The sequence below is a fragment of the Dasypus novemcinctus genome, chromosome 27 (genome assembly GCF_030445035.2).
Source record: "Dasypus novemcinctus isolate mDasNov1 chromosome 27, mDasNov1.1.hap2, whole genome shotgun sequence".
Classification (NCBI taxonomy): Eukaryota; Metazoa; Chordata; class Mammalia; order Cingulata; family Dasypodidae; genus Dasypus; species Dasypus novemcinctus.
The window spans coordinates 12011695-12030641 of NC_080699.1; the positions used below are offsets into that span (position 1 = coordinate 12011695).

An 18947-nucleotide genomic window follows, 5' to 3' on the forward strand; every position below is an offset into this window, starting at 1 on the left:
CGTGTATATTTCATTGGCTAGCACATAGTTTCATGGCCATATCTAGCTGAAAATGTGTCAGGAAAATGTGGTCTTTAAACCACATGCATGGCAACACTCGTTTATATATTTATCCCTATAATAAAAGATGGGGAATAGATGTTGTGGTAAGCAACCAGCAGTCTAACCAAGTCTTTAACATATATTACCTCCCATTGCATAGCTTTGTTTTCTATAAAGCGGTTTGCTATAAGGGTTAGAAACAACATATATGAATTGTGTAGCATAGATGGTAGTCAGTGAATAGGCAAACCTCCTTTCCTTTATATCATAGCTGTTCTTCTCCAGCAGACACTTAATCTTTTAATACAATGACATTATAGAAAGAGTTAGAAGTTCTAGGAGCTAACTATCAGTGAAAATGTCAAAATCTAATAAAAGTTATGCACCTTTGATATCTTGCAGCCTTCTTATGTTGTTGTCATAATAGAATTGTGATGCAATTAATAGAAAGATTCCAAGAGATTTGGTAAAAGATACAAGTTCCTTTAACATATGTAAAGGATGTAACTCAACATGCAGATGCCACATAGAGCAGTTACAGCCAGAGGGGCAAATGTCACTGGCCTCCATGTCCCCACAAAGTGCTGAACCTTGGATCTCCTGTGTGGTAGGCAGATGCTCTATCTGTTGAGCCAAGTCCGCTTCCCCGGAAAATATTCTTGAGTGCTTACTCAGAGGGCCATTTAACAGTCAGTTTTCATGGTGTGCCTGTCTCCAGCATTTCCTTTCTCCTGCTCTCTAGACCAGCTCAGATTTGGAGTTTTATAAAATTTAATTTAGCCAACATTGATTTGGGGTTCCTTTATATGTAGCCGAACCTATTCTGAACTGGCTACATGTAACAGGAGCTCCTGGCACTCTTCTACAGATTTTTACTCTGTACTCTGACCTTCCCTGCCGTCTGCCCCATTTAACATCAGTATCAGGAAAATCACATCCTCGATTCTTCTGCACTAGACAAAGTTTTAAGTTCATTATGATAGTTAAACAATGATCAGCATAGATTGCTCTTCTGTAAACTGCACTGAATTTTATGGCTGTTTATGAGCAGTGACATCTGTCTCCTTTCTTAGCGAAATCAGTGTGTTAGGTATCAGCATGTTCTTGGTCATACCAGATGGGTGGATCTTTACATCTGTGTTACCACACTCACAGCTGCTGGGATTGGACGCATTGTTTTATCTCTTGCCTTTTTTCTTCTCCTTCGAATGAGTTCTGGTAACATCTAGAGCTCGTATAGTTATGAAAAAGAGTACTTTCAAAGTCAATTCTACAAAACAAAGATATATTGAGAAGTTAGCTTTTATATCTGTCTTCTCCATCTTGCTAGTTTCCCTTGCCCAAAGGTAACCATTAAAATGTCTTGTTTTATCCTCCAGTTTTTAACAAAGTGCACGCTGGCACTTGTTGATTGCATCCCTGTGGTGGTGTTTAATGTGCTCCTCTATGCCTTGCAACTCCTGTAAATTGGTAGATAGATCTGGGGCATTCATTCTCAACTAGGGTGATATTACCCCCTAAAGGGTGAAAATTGGTTCTTGGGGAGGGGCTGAAAAAACTCTTACTCTTTTTTGGCTATATCCCACAAAATTTCATATACAATGTTTTCATAATCACTTACTTCAAAATATTGACTTTGCAGTATGATTTTCTTTTTTAGAAATATGTTATTTAGTTTTCAAGTGTATGCATTTAAAAAGTTTTTTTATTTTCTGATTTTCTTGCATTATGGTCCGTGTACATAAAGTGTGACCACTTTAGCTTTTATTGTTCCTTTTTGTCTTAACGTGTTGTTTACTTTTGTAAATGTTCTGTGAGTGCCCCGGTTTATTGGGTATAGATTTCTCTGCCTCCCTCCCTTCTCCTCCCCCCTCCCATGTATGTAGTATGTAGTTTCAGCATATTTATGATATTGTTCAAATCCTTGGTATCTCTTTTTCTGAGATTACTATTACTCATTTATATATTTATTCCTGTAGTTATGTCCGTTGCTACCTGAAATATTTTGAAGCACCATTCTTAGGTGCAGTGAAGTTAATAGGATGGCACCTTGTTCAATTGTTCCTTTTACGATTATATAATATTACTTTGTGCATTTTTTGCCTTATATTTTGTCAAGTATTAATATTTCTTCTCCTTTGTTTCATGTTTGCCTGATAAATATTTTTTATCTTTTTATATTCAACCTTTATAATCTTCTAAGTTGTTTTCTCTTAATAGTTTCTTGTACACAATCTAACAATAGCTATTTTTTTTGCCAATCTGAGACCTCTGTATTTTAATTGGTAAATTCAATCCATTTATATTTATTTGTATTACGTACATTGTAAAATAGTATAACTTATTTCTGCCATCTCATTCCATATTTTACATTTGCTATGCTCTTTTTTTTTAAATTTATTTTTACTTCTTTCCTACTTTCTATTAAACACAATTAGTTTCTTCTGGTGATGCAAAATTTTTCTTGCTATATCAATTATTGCCATTAACCCCATACAATCTGTTCTCAAAATAGCAACAAGAGGCACCTTGTTAATATTTAAGATTATGCCAGTTCTCTGCTCCAAAACCTCTAACGTCTTCTCAACTCCCTCAGAATAAAAGTTAAAGTCATTAATCTGTCCTACTATGTACTATACCATCTGGTCCTTTATTCCTTCTTTGACTTCATCTCATACAACTTTCTCCCCTGCCCACCAAACTCCTGCCACCATGACTGACTTGCAATTCCTCAAATGTGTTAGGAATCATCCATCTTTAGGGTCTTTGCAATTGTTGTCTCTGTTTGGAATATTCCCCTTGCAGGTATCACGGCATGCTCCTTCCCTTCTTGTAGGTCTTTACTCAAACTAACTTTTTCAGTGAAGATTCCCTAGTCATTTTGTTTAAAATTGAAACTTTCCCTCCACTGCGTACGCTTTCTCTTTGCCCGGTTGTTTTTTCTCCATTGCATTTCTTATCTCTGGGCATTCTATTTGATTGATTTCTTCTCTTCTCCCACTAGAATGTAAATGTCTGCACAGACAAGGGCATTTTTTGGTTCACTGCTATCTCCCTAGAGACTAGAACTGTGCCTGGGACATAAAAAACGCCCTCTATATATATATATATATATATAACATATATATAACATATATATATATATATTAGCTTCTTATATATATATGAGTGAATAATGGATTTAGAAGCTGCACATGTCAGAATCTTCAGATCTCTAGGGTCTGCAGTTGAGAAGAGTAGGAATGGAGCAACTGACACAATGTGAATCAAGAGCTAGATCTGGAATTCAGTCTGGGTTTAGGTGCCAAAAGCAGAAGACCAGGTGCTCTGTAGTATCAATGACCTTATTGGACAAGGTGAGTCACACAATTTTTTCACTCTGGCAGAAATTTTTTAAAAATTTTTATTTATTTATTTATTTCTCTCCCCTCCCCCCACCCCCAGTTGTCTGCTCTCTGTCCATTTGCTATGTGTTCTTCTATGACCACTTCTGTCCTTATCAGTGACACTGGGAATCTGTTTCTTTTTGTTGCGTCATCTTGCTGTGTCAGCTCTCCATGTGTGCGGCGCCATTCCTGGGCAGGCTGCACTTTCTTTCGCGCTGGGGGGCTCTCCTTGCGGGGCGCACTCCTTGCGCGTGGGGCTCCCCTATGTGGGGACACCCCTGTGTGGCACGGCACTCCTTGCGCGCATCAGCACTGCGATTGGGCCAGCTCCTCATGGGTCAAGGAGGCCTGGAGTTTAAACCACCGACCTCTCAGGTGGCAGGCAGATGCCTTATCCATTGGGCCAAGTCCGCTTCCCTCTGGCAGAATTTTGAAAACCCAATTTCTGGAAATATCTTTGTGGTAAATTGTGATCATTCGAAAAAGGTATTCTTGGTCATAAGAGAGGAACAAGATCAATATAGAGAAAATAAAATCAATTTGCAGCTTAACTTTAATTATAGTTAATTAGTCCATGATTGGGCTCATCTTGGCAAGTTATAAAGGTACCAGCTTGAGTTTGCTTTTGGAAGTGTGGAAGTATTGATTGGATGGACCCCTATAGCCCTTTTAAAAATGACTAAGGCTGACATCTAGTAAAATGCCTCGTAGATGTTTATAAGTCAAGTAAGAACATGTAGTAGAACTATGCAAGCTTTGCCATTAGATCTGAGTTCCAATCTTAGCTCCACATGTACTGCTTATCATTGGGCAATGAATTTGAATTTTTTTTTAAAGATTTATTTTTTATTTATTTCTCTCCCCTTCCCCCCTCCCCCATTGTCTGCTCTCTTTGTCCATTCACTGTGTGTTCTTCTTTGTTCGCTTACATTCTTGTCAGTGGCACCAGGAATCTCTGTCTCTTTTCATTGTGTCATCTTGCTGTGTCAGCTCTCCATGTGTATGGCACCACTCCTGGGCATGCTGCACTCTTTTCATGTGGGACGGTTCTCCTTATGCGGTGCACTCCTTGCGCATGGGGCTCCCCTGCACGGCACGGCACTCCTTGCGTGCATCAGCACTGCACATGGGCCAGTTCACCACACGGGTCAGGAGGCCCTGAGTTTGAACCCTGTACCTCCAATGTGGTAGGCTGACACTCTATCAATTGAGCCAAATCCGCTTCCTGAATTTGAATTTTATACATGTCAGTTTTCGCTTCTGTTTGATTGGGTAACTACCACATTGGGTGCTGTGAAAGCCAAAAATTAAGGTATCAAAAGGCGCCTAGTATGGTACTTGGCGCACATGTAGCATCTAAAATTAGTAGTTAATATTTATTGAGAACTTACTTTTTGTTTTAACTTGATTATTTCTCTCATTGACCCAAGGGAATGAGTAGTCTTACTATCACCCCATTCTACAGCTTAGGAACCTGGGGCACAGTTAAGTAATTTACTCAAGGTGGCAGAGCTAGTAGGTGTAGTGTTGGGACTTGAACCCATGTTTACTATGCAATACTGCTTCTTGCCAAGGATAAATGCTAGTTTACTTTCCTTCCCTTTTGTCCTCCACTTACAGACTATGAATTCCATGAAAGCCACCATGTCTTGTTCCCTTTTATTTTGTTTGTATTACCTGGCATAGTGCTTGTCTCCTCCCTAACACATCCAATAAACTAAGGAGGAACAACGGCAGTCAAAGTGACAGGCCTGAAAAGAGACGGAGTCCCTGTCGCCGTCCTTTGACTGTGGACACAGGGTCCAGGATCTAACTTTCCTTTCTGAGAGTCACTATCCTTGAATAGCTGTGGCTATTAACATGGCATCTTGGCACATTTTTAAATAGTGAAGGAGGAGTTTCCTTTTGTTTTATTATGGTGCTGGATGAAGAGGCCTTAACTATCTCTCCTGCAATTACACTGACCATGTGTTTGTTTCATGGAAATATGAAATGACTGTTTTGTGATTAGCCCTCCCTGGTTGGGGAGCTGCTAAATAAAGGCGTTACGGTTGTTGTTCTCCCCTGAGCCTTTGGCAGCTTTCCTTTTGGATTCATTCTCATACCTCTTGGAAATATTAAATCCAATGTTTTTATTTTACCATTCTCATTTCCAGAGCACATTTTCTAATTTCTTTCAGAATGATTGTTTTCATTTTTAAAATCTTATGAGTCAGTTTAATAAGAACCTGAGTTAAATTGTACTTGTATATGAGCTGTGCAGTTTTAACTTGATGGGGCAATGGGTCAATTTAAAATAAAATGGTGATATTTTTCATGGAGCCCACACATTAGGTGACCTAAGTCCTCTGGCAAGGTTAAGTTTCCCTAGCTGATACATTTGTGCTCAGCATAGGGGAAGTGAATGTGTTTGGAAGTGAATGTTTATTGTCTGGTTATTTTGTTATTGCCTTGCAGGTTCAGATCTGATTTCACTGACATCATGTAAGTTCCCCTCACGGGCAGAATAAACAATAGCAATGTTACATACTTGGCTATTACTCAGATGGTCATGGTTTAGGAGACCTAAATTAGGATAGGGATGAATTCTAGAATATAATTTTCATAGGTCATTATTACTATCAATGGGCATTTTGGGATTAATGATAGTTTGGTTTTATACTATAGTACTGTCAAGCAGAAGGACAAGAAGAGATGCGAACCTTCAGGTTATGCATCATTCATTCAATTCCTTCAACATATATTAATTGAGCCACCCTCTGTGGGCCAGGTGTTGTGTAGATGGCTGTGAATAAAACGTTGAACAAAATAGACAAGGAATCGTGGGAAAAACCAAAGACATTGGCTATTCAGAGCTAAGAATTATTACTAAATTCTGCTCTTGGGTTCCAAGGAGTATAAAAGGGTATTAATTAGTATTGTTCATTGTATACTATGTCTATATGTTTGCATTGTGTTTAGAAAATTACTGAAATGCCAAAACCTGTTTGCCTTTAGGATATGCTCAAGAACTGGCTTGAGAGTTTATGGAAGAAAGAAAAGTGAGTTCAGAGATTTCAGAGGAACACTGTACACTGGTGGATATTATTATGGGACTTAGGAAAGCCCATCTTTCCCCGTTTGTTAAGCCAATGAGCAGAAGTCATGGATGCAATAAAGGGAGCAGTAACTGTAACTGAAGTAGATGGGTAGCATGGTGTGGCAGTCTGAGATTATTTATGAATCCCCAAAAGAGAAAGATTATTTTTCTGAACTAATCTACTTCTCTGGGTGTGATACCCTTTGTTTGTATTAAATTCAAAGGTTTTAAGTTTACTTGATAAAACCGATTTAGGGCTTTTAATTCAACCATGACAGTTGAGCATGACTCAGGTTGAATCTCGACCCCTAGGTGGGCTGATATAAACAGACACTCACTCAAGAAGACATACAGGGAGAGAGCGAGCTCTGCCATATTTGATCTTGGGGCGCTGGGGAATGATGAGACATTCGCCTGATAGTTTGCAGCTGAAGAGAACAGAGCAGCTGAGCAGCTGAGATGGCTCAGAAAGAAATGAGCCCTATGCCAGAGACTGATATAGGAAGCCCTGAGAGGCCAGGCAGAGGTCACCTGCCATCTTGCTTCAACACGTGGCAGCTGACTTTGGTGAAAAAGTACCTCTCGTGGTACTTTGGGTTGGACTTTCCGCGGCCTTGTAAGCTTTTATCCCAAATATATACCCTGTATAAAAGCCAAAAGATTTCTGCTACTTTGCATCAGCACCCCTTTGGCAGACTAATACACATGGGGAGCTATCTACAGATACTTTCCATCTATAAATTAGCTGGACATCAGAAAGACATAATATGATTAACTTACAAAGACATGGTACATTGTACACAGACAAAATCACAGCAAATACAAATAAAAATATGAGATGTTGATTAACTTATCATTATTTATCATAATGTAGGAATAGGTATACTAGTTTGGACGACACTGAATTAATAACAATATACAGCTACAATGGTATAAAAAAAAGAGGCAGTGACTTACAGCAGAAAGGATATTAGATTTAAAGTCTGTTAAATCTGGGCTAAACATAAATTCTTACACTTTAATCTTTGCAGACATTCCTGAACATACCTGAGTCTAAGTTTTCTCATCTGAAAAAACATGAATTGCCATAGCTATCTCATAGAGCTATTTAGATATGTATTAGATGAGTTAATGTATAAGAAAACTCCTATTGTAATGATGCTTAATAACTGCCAGTCTCCTCCTCCTTTCTCTTTTCTAGTAGAATGCATAGTATTAGACAGTGAGTAGATTCATAATGAAAATGGTATATTGATAAGGGTAGACCCTCAATCATGAGCCAGCCAACACTATAATTAGAAATCACATCTGAGATAAAACAATAAATAATGATGAATCATCTTTATGTTATCATTGCTCTTAGTATAATTGCTCATTAAGCCTTTAAAATTATTAGACCTTGTTAATTAAAAAGCCCTTCCTGAAGTGCAATGAGGATGCTTATTCATGTCAATTGATTTACAGTGCAATCCCTTCTAATTACAGCTGTTACAGCTTCATTTGCATAGCCCAGACTGTTAGCTGCAGTGTGCAGCCATTGCTCACTGTGCCATGAAGTGGCTTCAGCCCAGTCCTGCAGATTAAAATGTGCTTTTTGAACCAATATTAGGATTTGTAAAGAGAACAAGTTTGGTTAATGTTTTAATTGAATCTTAGCCACATGCGAGATTATTGCTGGAAGAGAGGAACATAGGTGTCAGAATTAGGAAAAGTTCTGATTTTGCAGCTGAGGAATGTTGTGGCATCTTGGCCACAGAAAGAGGGTGAGGAAGGGAACCAGTGGGTACTTGGGGCCAATGCTCTGCTGAGAACTGTGTGAAATGACTGTCTGTTTTTCAGTGTGAAAACCACAGCAGCTGACCTCGTGGCAGTTTTTCTGAATTCTATTATCCAGTGATGCTTTTAAGAGAGTTTATATCCTTATTTATAATTTTTAATGAAAACTGCCATGATGAATGGAGCAGTCTATACACCAACTATTGAGAACCTCCTATCAAGGGAGAAATTTTATATGCTTCAATTTTATATAGGGAAAGGCACTTTCCATTGAAGTAACTTTTTTTTTTTTTAAAGATTTATTTTTATTTATTTAATCCCCCCCCCCCCCTCCCCCGGTTGTCTGTTCTCTGTGTCTATTTGCTGCGTCTTGTTTCTTTGTCCGCTTCAGTTGTCGTCAGCAGCACGGGAAGTGTGGGCAGCGCCATTCCTGGGCAGGCTGCACTTTCGTGCTGGGCGGCTCTCCTTACGGGTGCACTCCTTGCGTGTGGGGCTCCCCTACGCGGGGGACACCCCTGCGTGGCAGGGCACTCCTTGCGCGCATCAGCACTGCGCGTGGGCCAGCTCCACATGGGTCAAGGAGGCCCGGGGTTTGAACTGCGGACCTCCCATGTGGTAGATGGATGCCCTAACCACTGGGCCAAGTCCGTTTCCCTGTTGCAGTAACTTTTAACAAAAATGCCATTTATTAAACTATTTAAAATGATATATTTAGGATACATTGAGGATAATGTTCTAAATAGAAATATATGAATGTCTACTTCTTCTCTTCAATATGTACATTCAATATATATCTGTCTAAATATATATATATATTTCCTTTCATAGATAGAGATGGATACCTCAAATAGACTTAGGTGAGGGAAGTAACTTATGCTTTATGGCTTGGTATCTGTAAGCTTCTACCCCACATAAATGTGCTTTATAGAAACTAACCAATTCCTGGTATTTTGCATCAGCACCCCTTTGACTGACTAATACAGAATTTGGTACTAGGAGTGGGGTAGCGCTTTTGCAATTACTGAAATGCTAGAATGGTTTTATAAATTGGGTAACGGGAATTTTTTGGAGGAATTGTGAAATGCTTGAGGGAAAAGGCCTAGATTGCTTTGAAGAAATGGTTGATAGCAATATGGATGCTAAAAGAGACTTTTCATGATGCCTTAGAAGTAAACGGTGAAACTATTATTGGAAACTGGAGGAAAGGTGATCCATATTTTATAGTTGCAGAGAACTTAGCAAGGTTAACTCCTGGTGTTTTATGGAAGGCAGAATTTGAAAATGATGAGCCTGGGCATTTAGCTGAAGAAATTTCCGAAGTAAACCCAAAGAAGGTGGCTTGGCTTCTGCTTGCAGCTTATAACAAAATGCTAGACAAGAGAGATAGACTGAACTGTTGGGCACAAAGAAAACACAAACGGATTCTGGAAATTCCAAGCCTCTGGAAATCAAGCTCTCAGATGAACGTGTCCCACTGGAGGACTTAACTAAACTTGGGACTTGTAAATCAGGATTGAAGAGGCAGTTATGTCAGAAAGACTTATGGAAAGTCTTACTGTCTGATGGCTTGGACCCCTTCTTCCTGCATGCTAAACCAACAGACTTTTTGAGAGAGCTATATGAACAAAACCACTGTCACCTGGAATTAAAGGGACATGGAAAGGAGAGATTGAAGGGGAAACAACTTCAAGAGGAAAACCATGGAAGCTGAGATTTGGAATTAGGACATCACCTTGGGCCAAGAGAGGAACCCCACCCATGTGTACAGAGAGGGTGAGTTTGCCCCAGCAGTAGAAGAGGGTGGATGTTCCTGACCAATGTTCTGGGGGAGTTTTGCTGCCCCTGGGTACAGAGAAGGTAGAGCATATTCCCCAAGGATTAGCGCAGTTAAGGTCAGCACTCCACAGGTCTGAGAGGGGTGGACCTGTCCCCCAAATGTTAGGGAAGGCCAGGTAGTCAATTCATTGCTCTGAGAGGGTTGAGCATTTATGCCAAAAATTAGGGGGAATGCTGTCTTCACATCACTGTACTACAGGGGTTAAGACTGTAACACAAAGATTATGTAAGGTGTGTCAATCACCCCAACACTCTTGGAGGGAGAGGTCTGGAGCTTGGTCAACACCCAGATGCTTGATGACGGTGGAACCAAGAAAATGGCTGTTGGGCAAGCCTGTGGAAAGGATGGGTTCCCATAAGGCCCCAAAGAGAAGAAACCATCATCTTTAGAATGACTCTCAGACTTTGAAATCAAATAGAGGATGCCCTGCAGGTCTACTGAACCTGTAGAGAAATGGTGACTCAAGTTTCCCTCCCATTTTCTCCTTATTGTAATGAAAATGTTTATCCTTTATCTTTCCATTTGTATATTAGAAGCAGATGAATAGTTTTGTAAGTTTCAGAGGTCTATAGCAGATAGGACTTTGCCCCAAGGCAAACTGTATTTCTTTTAAGTTGATAGTGATATGATTTAGTACTTGCATTGTTACTGATTTAAGGTGTTTTTGTTTTTTTTTTAATATTGTAATGTCTTTTTGGAATTCAGAGGGTGGAGAGTAGCAGTTTGATATTATTGATGAATTCCAAAAAGAAATATTGGATTATGTTTGTAAATTGATCTTTTCCTCTGGGCATATTAGATTATATTGGATTCAGAAGTTTACTTGATTAAGTAATCAGGTAAACCTCTTGTGCCAGTAGGGCATAGATAAAAGACATGGCAAAGGCCGGAAATGAGGGGTTCTTGATGTTAGAGTTTGATGCTGAAGCTTTAAGCTGGAACACCAGGAAGTAAGCACACAGAGGAAGGAGGAGCATGCCCCAAGAAGAGAGGAACCCTGCTCCCAGGAAGAGGCAAGCCCTGGGAAGAGAGGAACCCTGTACTCAGAGAGAAGCAAGACCCTGGAAGGAGGAACCCAGGAAGCCTGAACCCTCTCAGATGTTCGCAGCCATCTTGCTCCAACATGTGAAAATAGACTTTGGTGAGGGAAGTAACTTATACTTTATGGCCTGGTATTTGTAAGCTCCTACCCCAAATAAATACCCTTTATAAAAACCAACCCATTTCTGGTATTTTGCATCAGCACCCTTTTGGCTGACTAATACAGGGCCATTATGCATTTTGTTAAAACTTATAAAAATGTACAGTACAGGATGTGAACTGTAATGTAAAACATTGACCATTGTTCATGCCAATGCTTCAATATTTGTTAGTCAATTGTAACAAATGTACCATACTCATGAAAGATGTTGTTAATAGAGGAAAGTGTAAGTGGGGAGGGAGTAGGGTATATGGCAATCCTGTGTATTTTCTATGTGACTTTTCTGTTACCTAAAACTTCTTTGAAAATAAAGTGAAAAAAAATAAGATACTGGGAGGATATAAAGAAGAAATTGTCACTGTACATAAAAGTTAACAGATCATATGGAATGAAAGATACAATGCAAAAAATTATTTAAAAAATTTTTTGTTTTATTTCTTATTTTTAAAATTTTTATTTATTACCATTATTATTTTGGCTTGTTTTGGGGGAGGTTTGGAATTGAAGAAGTGTTCCATCTTTGGCAGGGGAAGATCACTGATACAGGGTGTCGGTGGTGAGGGGATGTGTGAGGAGGGGTGCAGCTGGGGTATGCCTTGATGGAATACGAATGTGTTCAAGTGGTCATGTGGTATTGTCTCAGTGGGTAGAGTCCCACACAATAATCAAAAGGATATTGAATTCCCATCCTGCTACATTCTCTAATAGAGTGGCAAGAATCCCTAGAGTACATGGGCAGTGCCTGGCAAAAGAGAACAGACCTTTAGGCAAGCCCTTGATATTGATGCTTGTACTTATCTACCTTGTTCTTTTGCAATTGAAACTTAGCTTAGTATTATATATTTCCTAGGAGTCACCTCCTGAAAGTCTCATTGTTGCTCTAATGTGACCTCTATCTAAGCCAATAAACATATAAACTCATTGCTTTCTCTCCAGCTTGGGACATGACTCCTAGGGATGAGCCTCTGGCACTGAAGGATTATTACCAAGCACCAATTAGTGATGCATTTGGAAAAAGACCTTTACTAAAATGGAGAAATATTAAATACAATTGAGCTTTGATAGCTAAGAGATTTCAAAGTGAGTCAGGAGGTCATGCTGATATATCATTCTATGGCTATCCATGGAAATGCATATATCAGGGCTGATAGATGCAGAAATTCTTCCTTTTCTGGATGCACATAATCAGACTCCCACTGGGAATTCTATCACAAAATGATCTCATTTAATCTTCATAATAAGTTAAGGAAGCATCTACCATTATTACTCCTATCTTACAGATGAAGAAACCAAGACTTGGTGATCTCAGGCAACTTACACAAGGACATCCTATGGACTTGTGACCCTGGCTCTGTTTTAACTCCAAATCTTAGGTTTCCTTAGGAAATTTCATCCACTCCTAAGGTTTCAATTCCATCTTTATATGATATCTCCTAAATTAACATATCAAATATGGACCATTTTTTGAATTGTCTAGTCCCATATAGCCAATGCTCAAATAGAAATATACACTTAGATCTCTCACATGTAAAATCTAACAATTCAGAAACTGAACATGTTGTTTTTTTCTCTCATAGTTCCTCCTCTTACTGTGTTTCCTAACTGTGGTAGATTGTATTTTTGTACCTGAATAATTGATGCCTCTCACTATGTAGATTATACATTCCCATCCTATTGACACTGGACTTGTCCATGTCATTTGTTTTGGCTAATGGTATTTGAGCAGATATGTTGTATCCTGCATCCCAGCAGAAGCTTTAAGTGCCATTGTGTGCCTCTGCCAGGGTTACAGCTTTTTCCCTTGCTATAAGTCCTTATGTTTGCTATAGATTGAATCGATCCCCATAAAGACATGTTCAAATCCCCACTCCTTGTCCTACGAGTGAGAACTCATATGTAAATAGGATCTTTGAAGATAGTATTAGTCATGGTGAGACCAAGTGAATCAGGGTGGAACTTAGAAACTGAGTTCTGTTGGCAAGCCACAGTAAGAATTCTTCAGACTTCAGAGAAAGAATGATCTTGCCAGTATCTTGAGTTTGGACTTCTAGACTCCAAAACTGTAAGATAATACCTCCTGTTGTTAGGCCAACTGATTTCTGATACTTTGCTATGGTAACTTTGGAAAACTAAGGCAATGTTCTTAATGAAGAAACCACATGGAGCAGACTACAGCCAACCTGTTGCTGAAGCCACTACTCCTAACACATAATGTGAGATAGATAAAAAACAAAACAAAACAAAACATTCTTTTTATAAACTACTGAGATTTGGGGTTGAAACTGCATCAAAACTAAATAATATAAAAATTGGTACGTAGAAGTGGGGTACCTACAAAAGAAATATGTGGAATTGGCTTTGGGGTCAGGCAATGGGCAGCAAAAGAAACTCATATTTGGAGGCTTGAAAGTTGGTGGCTCATGTTCTACACCAAAGAAAAATTTTGATAAAACATTTTCAAATTGTGATAACCTAGAAGCAGATAATGTAATCAATGTGCTTGTGGCTTTAGGTGAAGCGGTTAGGAAACAGAGTTTGTTACTCATATGCCTTGGTTCTTAGTAGCTTCATTTAGCCTAGGTACTATTAATACTAGAAAGGCATGAGCTTAGAGAAGAACTGATCTGTTTGCAAGTAGGGATGAAAGGAAAAGTAAGAATCCCCAAATTCTGTGACTTGGAAGATAAAAAAATACAACTGTGCTTTATCTCCAACTTGCTTAAAAAATAAAAAAGTAAAACTGAGAAATGCTTGAAGCCATAGGGTTGATTAAGAGACAATGTAGGACAAAAACCAAAACAAATGTGTGATCATCTTGCCCTTTGTTAAAACCTTCATAATGATTAATATGTGGGGAGAGTACTAATAAGTTCTTTTTGTATGGTCCTATAGAAGCCTGATAAACTAAAAGTATCTGTTAGTAATATAGAAATATGCCACCAAAAGAACAGTGGGCCTGATTACTGACACATGGAGCTGATTGCAATTAAGTAAAAAGTTGACAAGTGTTTAAGAGACTTGCCAAAAGAGTCGCTGGCCTGGTTTGTTTGTTTATTTTTAAGGGTTTATTTATCCCCTGTTCCCCTCTCCCCATTGTTTGTTTGCACTTGCTGTTTGCTCTCCATGTCTGCTTGTCTTCTTTTCTTTTTTTAGCAGGCACTGGCAACCAAAGCCAGGACCTCCCACATGGGAGGAAGCCACCTCCACCTCCCGCTTGTTGTGTTTCTTGTTGTGTTGTCTCGTTGTGTCTCTTCATTCTGGTGTCTTGTTGCATCAACTTGCCACACCAGCCTGTTCCACCAGTCCATCATGTCAGCTTGCTATCTTGTCCTTTTCTTTAGGAGGCACCGGGAACCCAACTGGGACCTCCTATGTGGTAGGTGGGTGTCCAAATGCTTGAGCCACATTCACTTCCCTGGCCTGGTTTAAATGAGACTGTTTCTCCCCAAAGCTTCTCTGGAAAGAATGTAGGCTGAGAAACCTGCCCAGTCTCAAGGACTGCACATTCTCCATTGCCCTCTTCATATATGGCCAAGGAGGATAATGGAAAGGGAGTACATCCCGGGAGGTGGAGCCAAGTGTCATGGAAAACAATAGATGATGGAGGTACTCCCCAGTAGAAAAACCTGTTCCTAATTGCACAATTTTTCATACCCTTATTGAAATATTTGCAGCATTTTTGTTAACCAGGTACTGCTGTGCCTTCCATTCTCTCCCTTTCTAAAATGATAATAATTACCATAGCTGTCTTGTTCCCATTCCACCATGATCTGTTGCAGGTGGAAGAGAGAGAACTTTTTGAATTATTATTACAGAAGGTAAGGGTTTGTAGAACAATCATGCATAAAATACAGGATTCCCATATGTCACCCTATTATTAACACCTTACATTGGTTTGGTACATTTGTTACATTGATGAAAGCACATTTTTGTAATTGTTACTATTAACTACAGTTCATAGTTTAAATTAGGGTTCGCTGTGTAGTGCAGTTTAATGGATTTTTTTAAAAAACTTTTTCTCCTATTACCAGACATACAACATAACATTTCACCTTTTAACCTCATTCATATATGTATATATTTCAGTGCTGTTAATTACATTCACAATCTAGTGCTACCATCACCACCATCCTTTACCAAAATATTTCCATTTTTCCAAATAGGAACTGTGTACATTCTAAGCCTTAACTTCCTATTCACTATTTTACTCCATCTCCTAGTAACCTGTTGTAGCGGTTTGATATTGTTTATTAATTCCAAAAATAGATATTGGGTTATGTTTGTAAACTGGTCTTTCTGAAAGTTTCACTTTTACGTAATTAAATTATGATTAGGGCTTTGATTGGTCTCACAGATAAAAGACATGGCAAAAGACAGAGTTGGGAGTTTTGAGCTGGAGCCTGGGAAGTGAACACACAGGAGAAGAACACAGAGAGAGCACAGTAGCTGAACCCGGAGAGACTCAAGTCCCAGGGAGAAAGACAGAGCCAGTTCCCTGACAGTCTACAGCTGACCTTGTGGAGCGAGGCAAAGCCTGGAGAGCCTCATAGTCTACACCTGACCTTGTGGAGAAAACAGAGGAGCTGAGCCTAGAGACAAATGAGCCCTGGGAAGAGAGGAACCCAGGAAGCCTGAACCCTGGCGGACATTGGCAGACATTTTGCTTCGACATCTGAAAGTAGACTTTGGTGAGGGAAGGAACTTGTGCTTTATGGCCTGGTAACTGTAAGCTTCTACCCCAAATAAATGCCCTTTATAAAAACCAACAAATTTCTGCACCCTTTGGCTGACTAATACACTTATATTCTATATTCTGACTCTATGAGTTGCTTATTCTAATTATTCATATTAGTGAGATCATATAATATTTGTCCTTTTGTGTATGGCTTATTCTACTCAACATGACCTATTCAAGGTTCATCCATGCTGTTGAATGTATTAGGACTTCATTCCTTTTTACAGCTGAATAATATTCCATTGTATGTATATACTGCCTTTTGTTTATCCATTCATTGATTGATGGGCACTTGAGTTGCTTCTCTCTTTTGGCAATTGTGAATAATGCCGCTATGAACATTGGTGATCAATTATCTGTTTGATTTCTTGCTTTCAATTTTTTTCCTGAAAGTGGAATTGCTGGGTCATATGGTTCTTCTATACTTAACTTTCTGAGGAATTGCCATGCTGTCTTTCACAGCAGCTGTACAATTTTGCATTAACTCAAGTTATGAATGTGTGTTCCTATCTTTCTGCGTCCTCTCCAACACTTGTAATGCCCTGTGTTTTTAAATAGCAGACATTCTAGTGGCTGTGAAATGATACCTTGTGGTTTTGATTTGCATTTTGCTGATGGCTAGTGATATTGAGCATCTTTTCATGTGATTTTTTGACCTTTTGTATATCTTCTTTAGAGAGATGTCTATTCAAGTCTTCTGCTCACTTTTAATTGGATTTTTGTCTTTTTGTTGTTCAGTTGAAGGATTTCTTTATATATTCTGGATATTAAACCTTTATCAGATATGTGGTTTCCAAATATTTTCTCCCATTGCGTAGATTGTTGTTGTTTTACTTTCATGATAAAGTCTTTTGAGAAATAAAAGTTTAAATTTTGATGAAGTCCCATTTATCTAATTTATCTTGTTGCTTGTGCTTTGGGTGTAAAGTCTAAGAAACCGTTGCCTGACTCAAGATGCTTCCCTACACTTTCTTCTAGGAGTTTGATAATTCTAGCTCTTATATTAAGGACACATATCCATTTTTAGTTGATTTTTGTATAATGGTGTGAGGTAGCCATCCTCCTTTTTTTTTTTTTTTTTTTGCAAATAGAGATCCAATTTTCCCAGCACCATTTGTTGAAGAGACTATTCTTTCCCAATTTAGTGGTCTTTGCCACCCTTTAAAAGATCAATTGACCTTTACTGTGAGGGTTTATTTCTTTTTTTTTTTTTTAAGATTTATCTTCCTAATTTTTAAAAAAGATTTATTTATTTATTTCTCTTCCCTGCCCCCCCACCCCGTTGTCTGCTTTCTGTGTCCATTCTCTGTGCATTCTTCTGTGTGTCTGCTTGTCTTCTCTTTGGGCAGCACTAGGAACCGATCCTGGGACCTTCCAGAGTGGGAGAGAGGTTCTCAATCTCTTGAGCCACCTCAGCTCCCTGGTCTGCTGCATCTTGTACTGTCTCTCCACTGTGTCTGTTTCTGTTGCATCATCTTGCTGCCCCAGCTCTCCACTTAGTCCAGCTTGCCACATGGGCCAACACTCCTGCATAGGCCAGCTCTCTGTGTGACTCAGCTCTGCACTTGGGTCAGATTGCCATGTGGGCCAGCTTGCCTTCACCAGGAGGCCCTGGGAAATGAATCCTGGACTTCCCATATGGTAGGCAGGAGTCCAATTGCTTGAGCCACATCTGCTTCCAGGGGTTGATTTCTGCGGTCTCAATTCTATTCCATTGGTCTATATGTCTGTCTGTGTGCTGGTACTATGCTGTTTTGTTTACTGTGGATTTGAAATAAGTTTTAAGATGAAGAAGTGTGAGTCCTACAACTTCATTCTTCTTTTTTGAGATAGTTTTAGCTATTTGGTGCCTCTGACACTTCCTTATACATTTGATTTTTGGCTTTTCCATTTTGGCAAAGATGGTTGGATTTTGACTGAGATTGCATTGAATCTGTAAATTGCTTTGGGTGGTATTGACACCATAATGATAGTTAGTCTTCCAACCCATTAACAAGGAATGTCCTTCCATTTATTTATGTCGTCTTTGATTTTACTTAGCAATGTTTTATAGTTTTCTGCATACAAGCGCTTTTCATCTTTGGTTAGATATATTCCTATATATTTCATTCTTTTAGTTGCTATTGTTGGTAGCTTTTTTTCCTTGATTTCATCTTCTGATTGGTCAATGCTTGTGTATAGAAACATGCTGATTTGGGAGTGTTGATCTTGTACCCCACCACTTTGCTGAATTCATTTATTATCTCTAGTAGCTTTTTGTGGATTTTTCAGAATTTTCTATATAAGGTCATGTGATCTTCAAATAAGGCAAGTTTTACTTCTTCCTTTCCAGTTTGGATGTCTTTTATTTCTTTTTCTTGCCTAATTGCTCTAGCAAGAACTTCCTACTTTTATAATTCTTTGATTTTAGTGTTGTACCATAATGAGTGTCTTCTCATTACTATTTGGAGCAGAGTTCAACTGACTTGCAGCCGATGTAATGTGAGCATGAAATAAACTGTTGTCCCTATAAGACACTGAGACTTTGAAGTTGTTAGTTACCATACTATACCGTAGGGAATATTGACTAATGCAATATCTTATCAGCGATGTTATATACCAGCAAGTCAGAAATCTGGTTATCTCCCTTGATACTTTCTTTCTTACAGTTCCTCCACCTATGCTTCAAATCTATAAAATCCAGTTTTATTTTCTTCTAAACTTTAGACACTCAATTATTAACCAAACTAGTGATAGTAATCGAATTACTATCCTTATTAAAATGTGAAATGATGAACTTTTGCCCTCAGAATTAACTATAACCCCACTAGATTTGCTTACAAATCTTCTTAAACTTCTTTCCTTAGCTCTCCAATTTCAACTCTTACCATGTCTCCTAAATTCAACCATAC

The 18947-nt window shown here is 38.8% G+C and overlaps 1 long non-coding RNA gene across 1 annotated transcript; it reads left to right on the forward strand.

The window, feature by feature from the left end:
- The first annotated feature begins 573 nt into the window (after nt 1–573).
- LOC131276312 (uncharacterized) lies at nt 574–16257 on the forward strand. The gene is made up of 3 exons (XR_009183798.2): nt 574–649; nt 3253–3398; nt 15676–16257. It is a non-coding gene; the product is annotated as an uncharacterized lncRNA (long non-coding RNA).
- The last annotated feature ends 2690 nt before the right edge of the window (nt 16258–18947 follow it).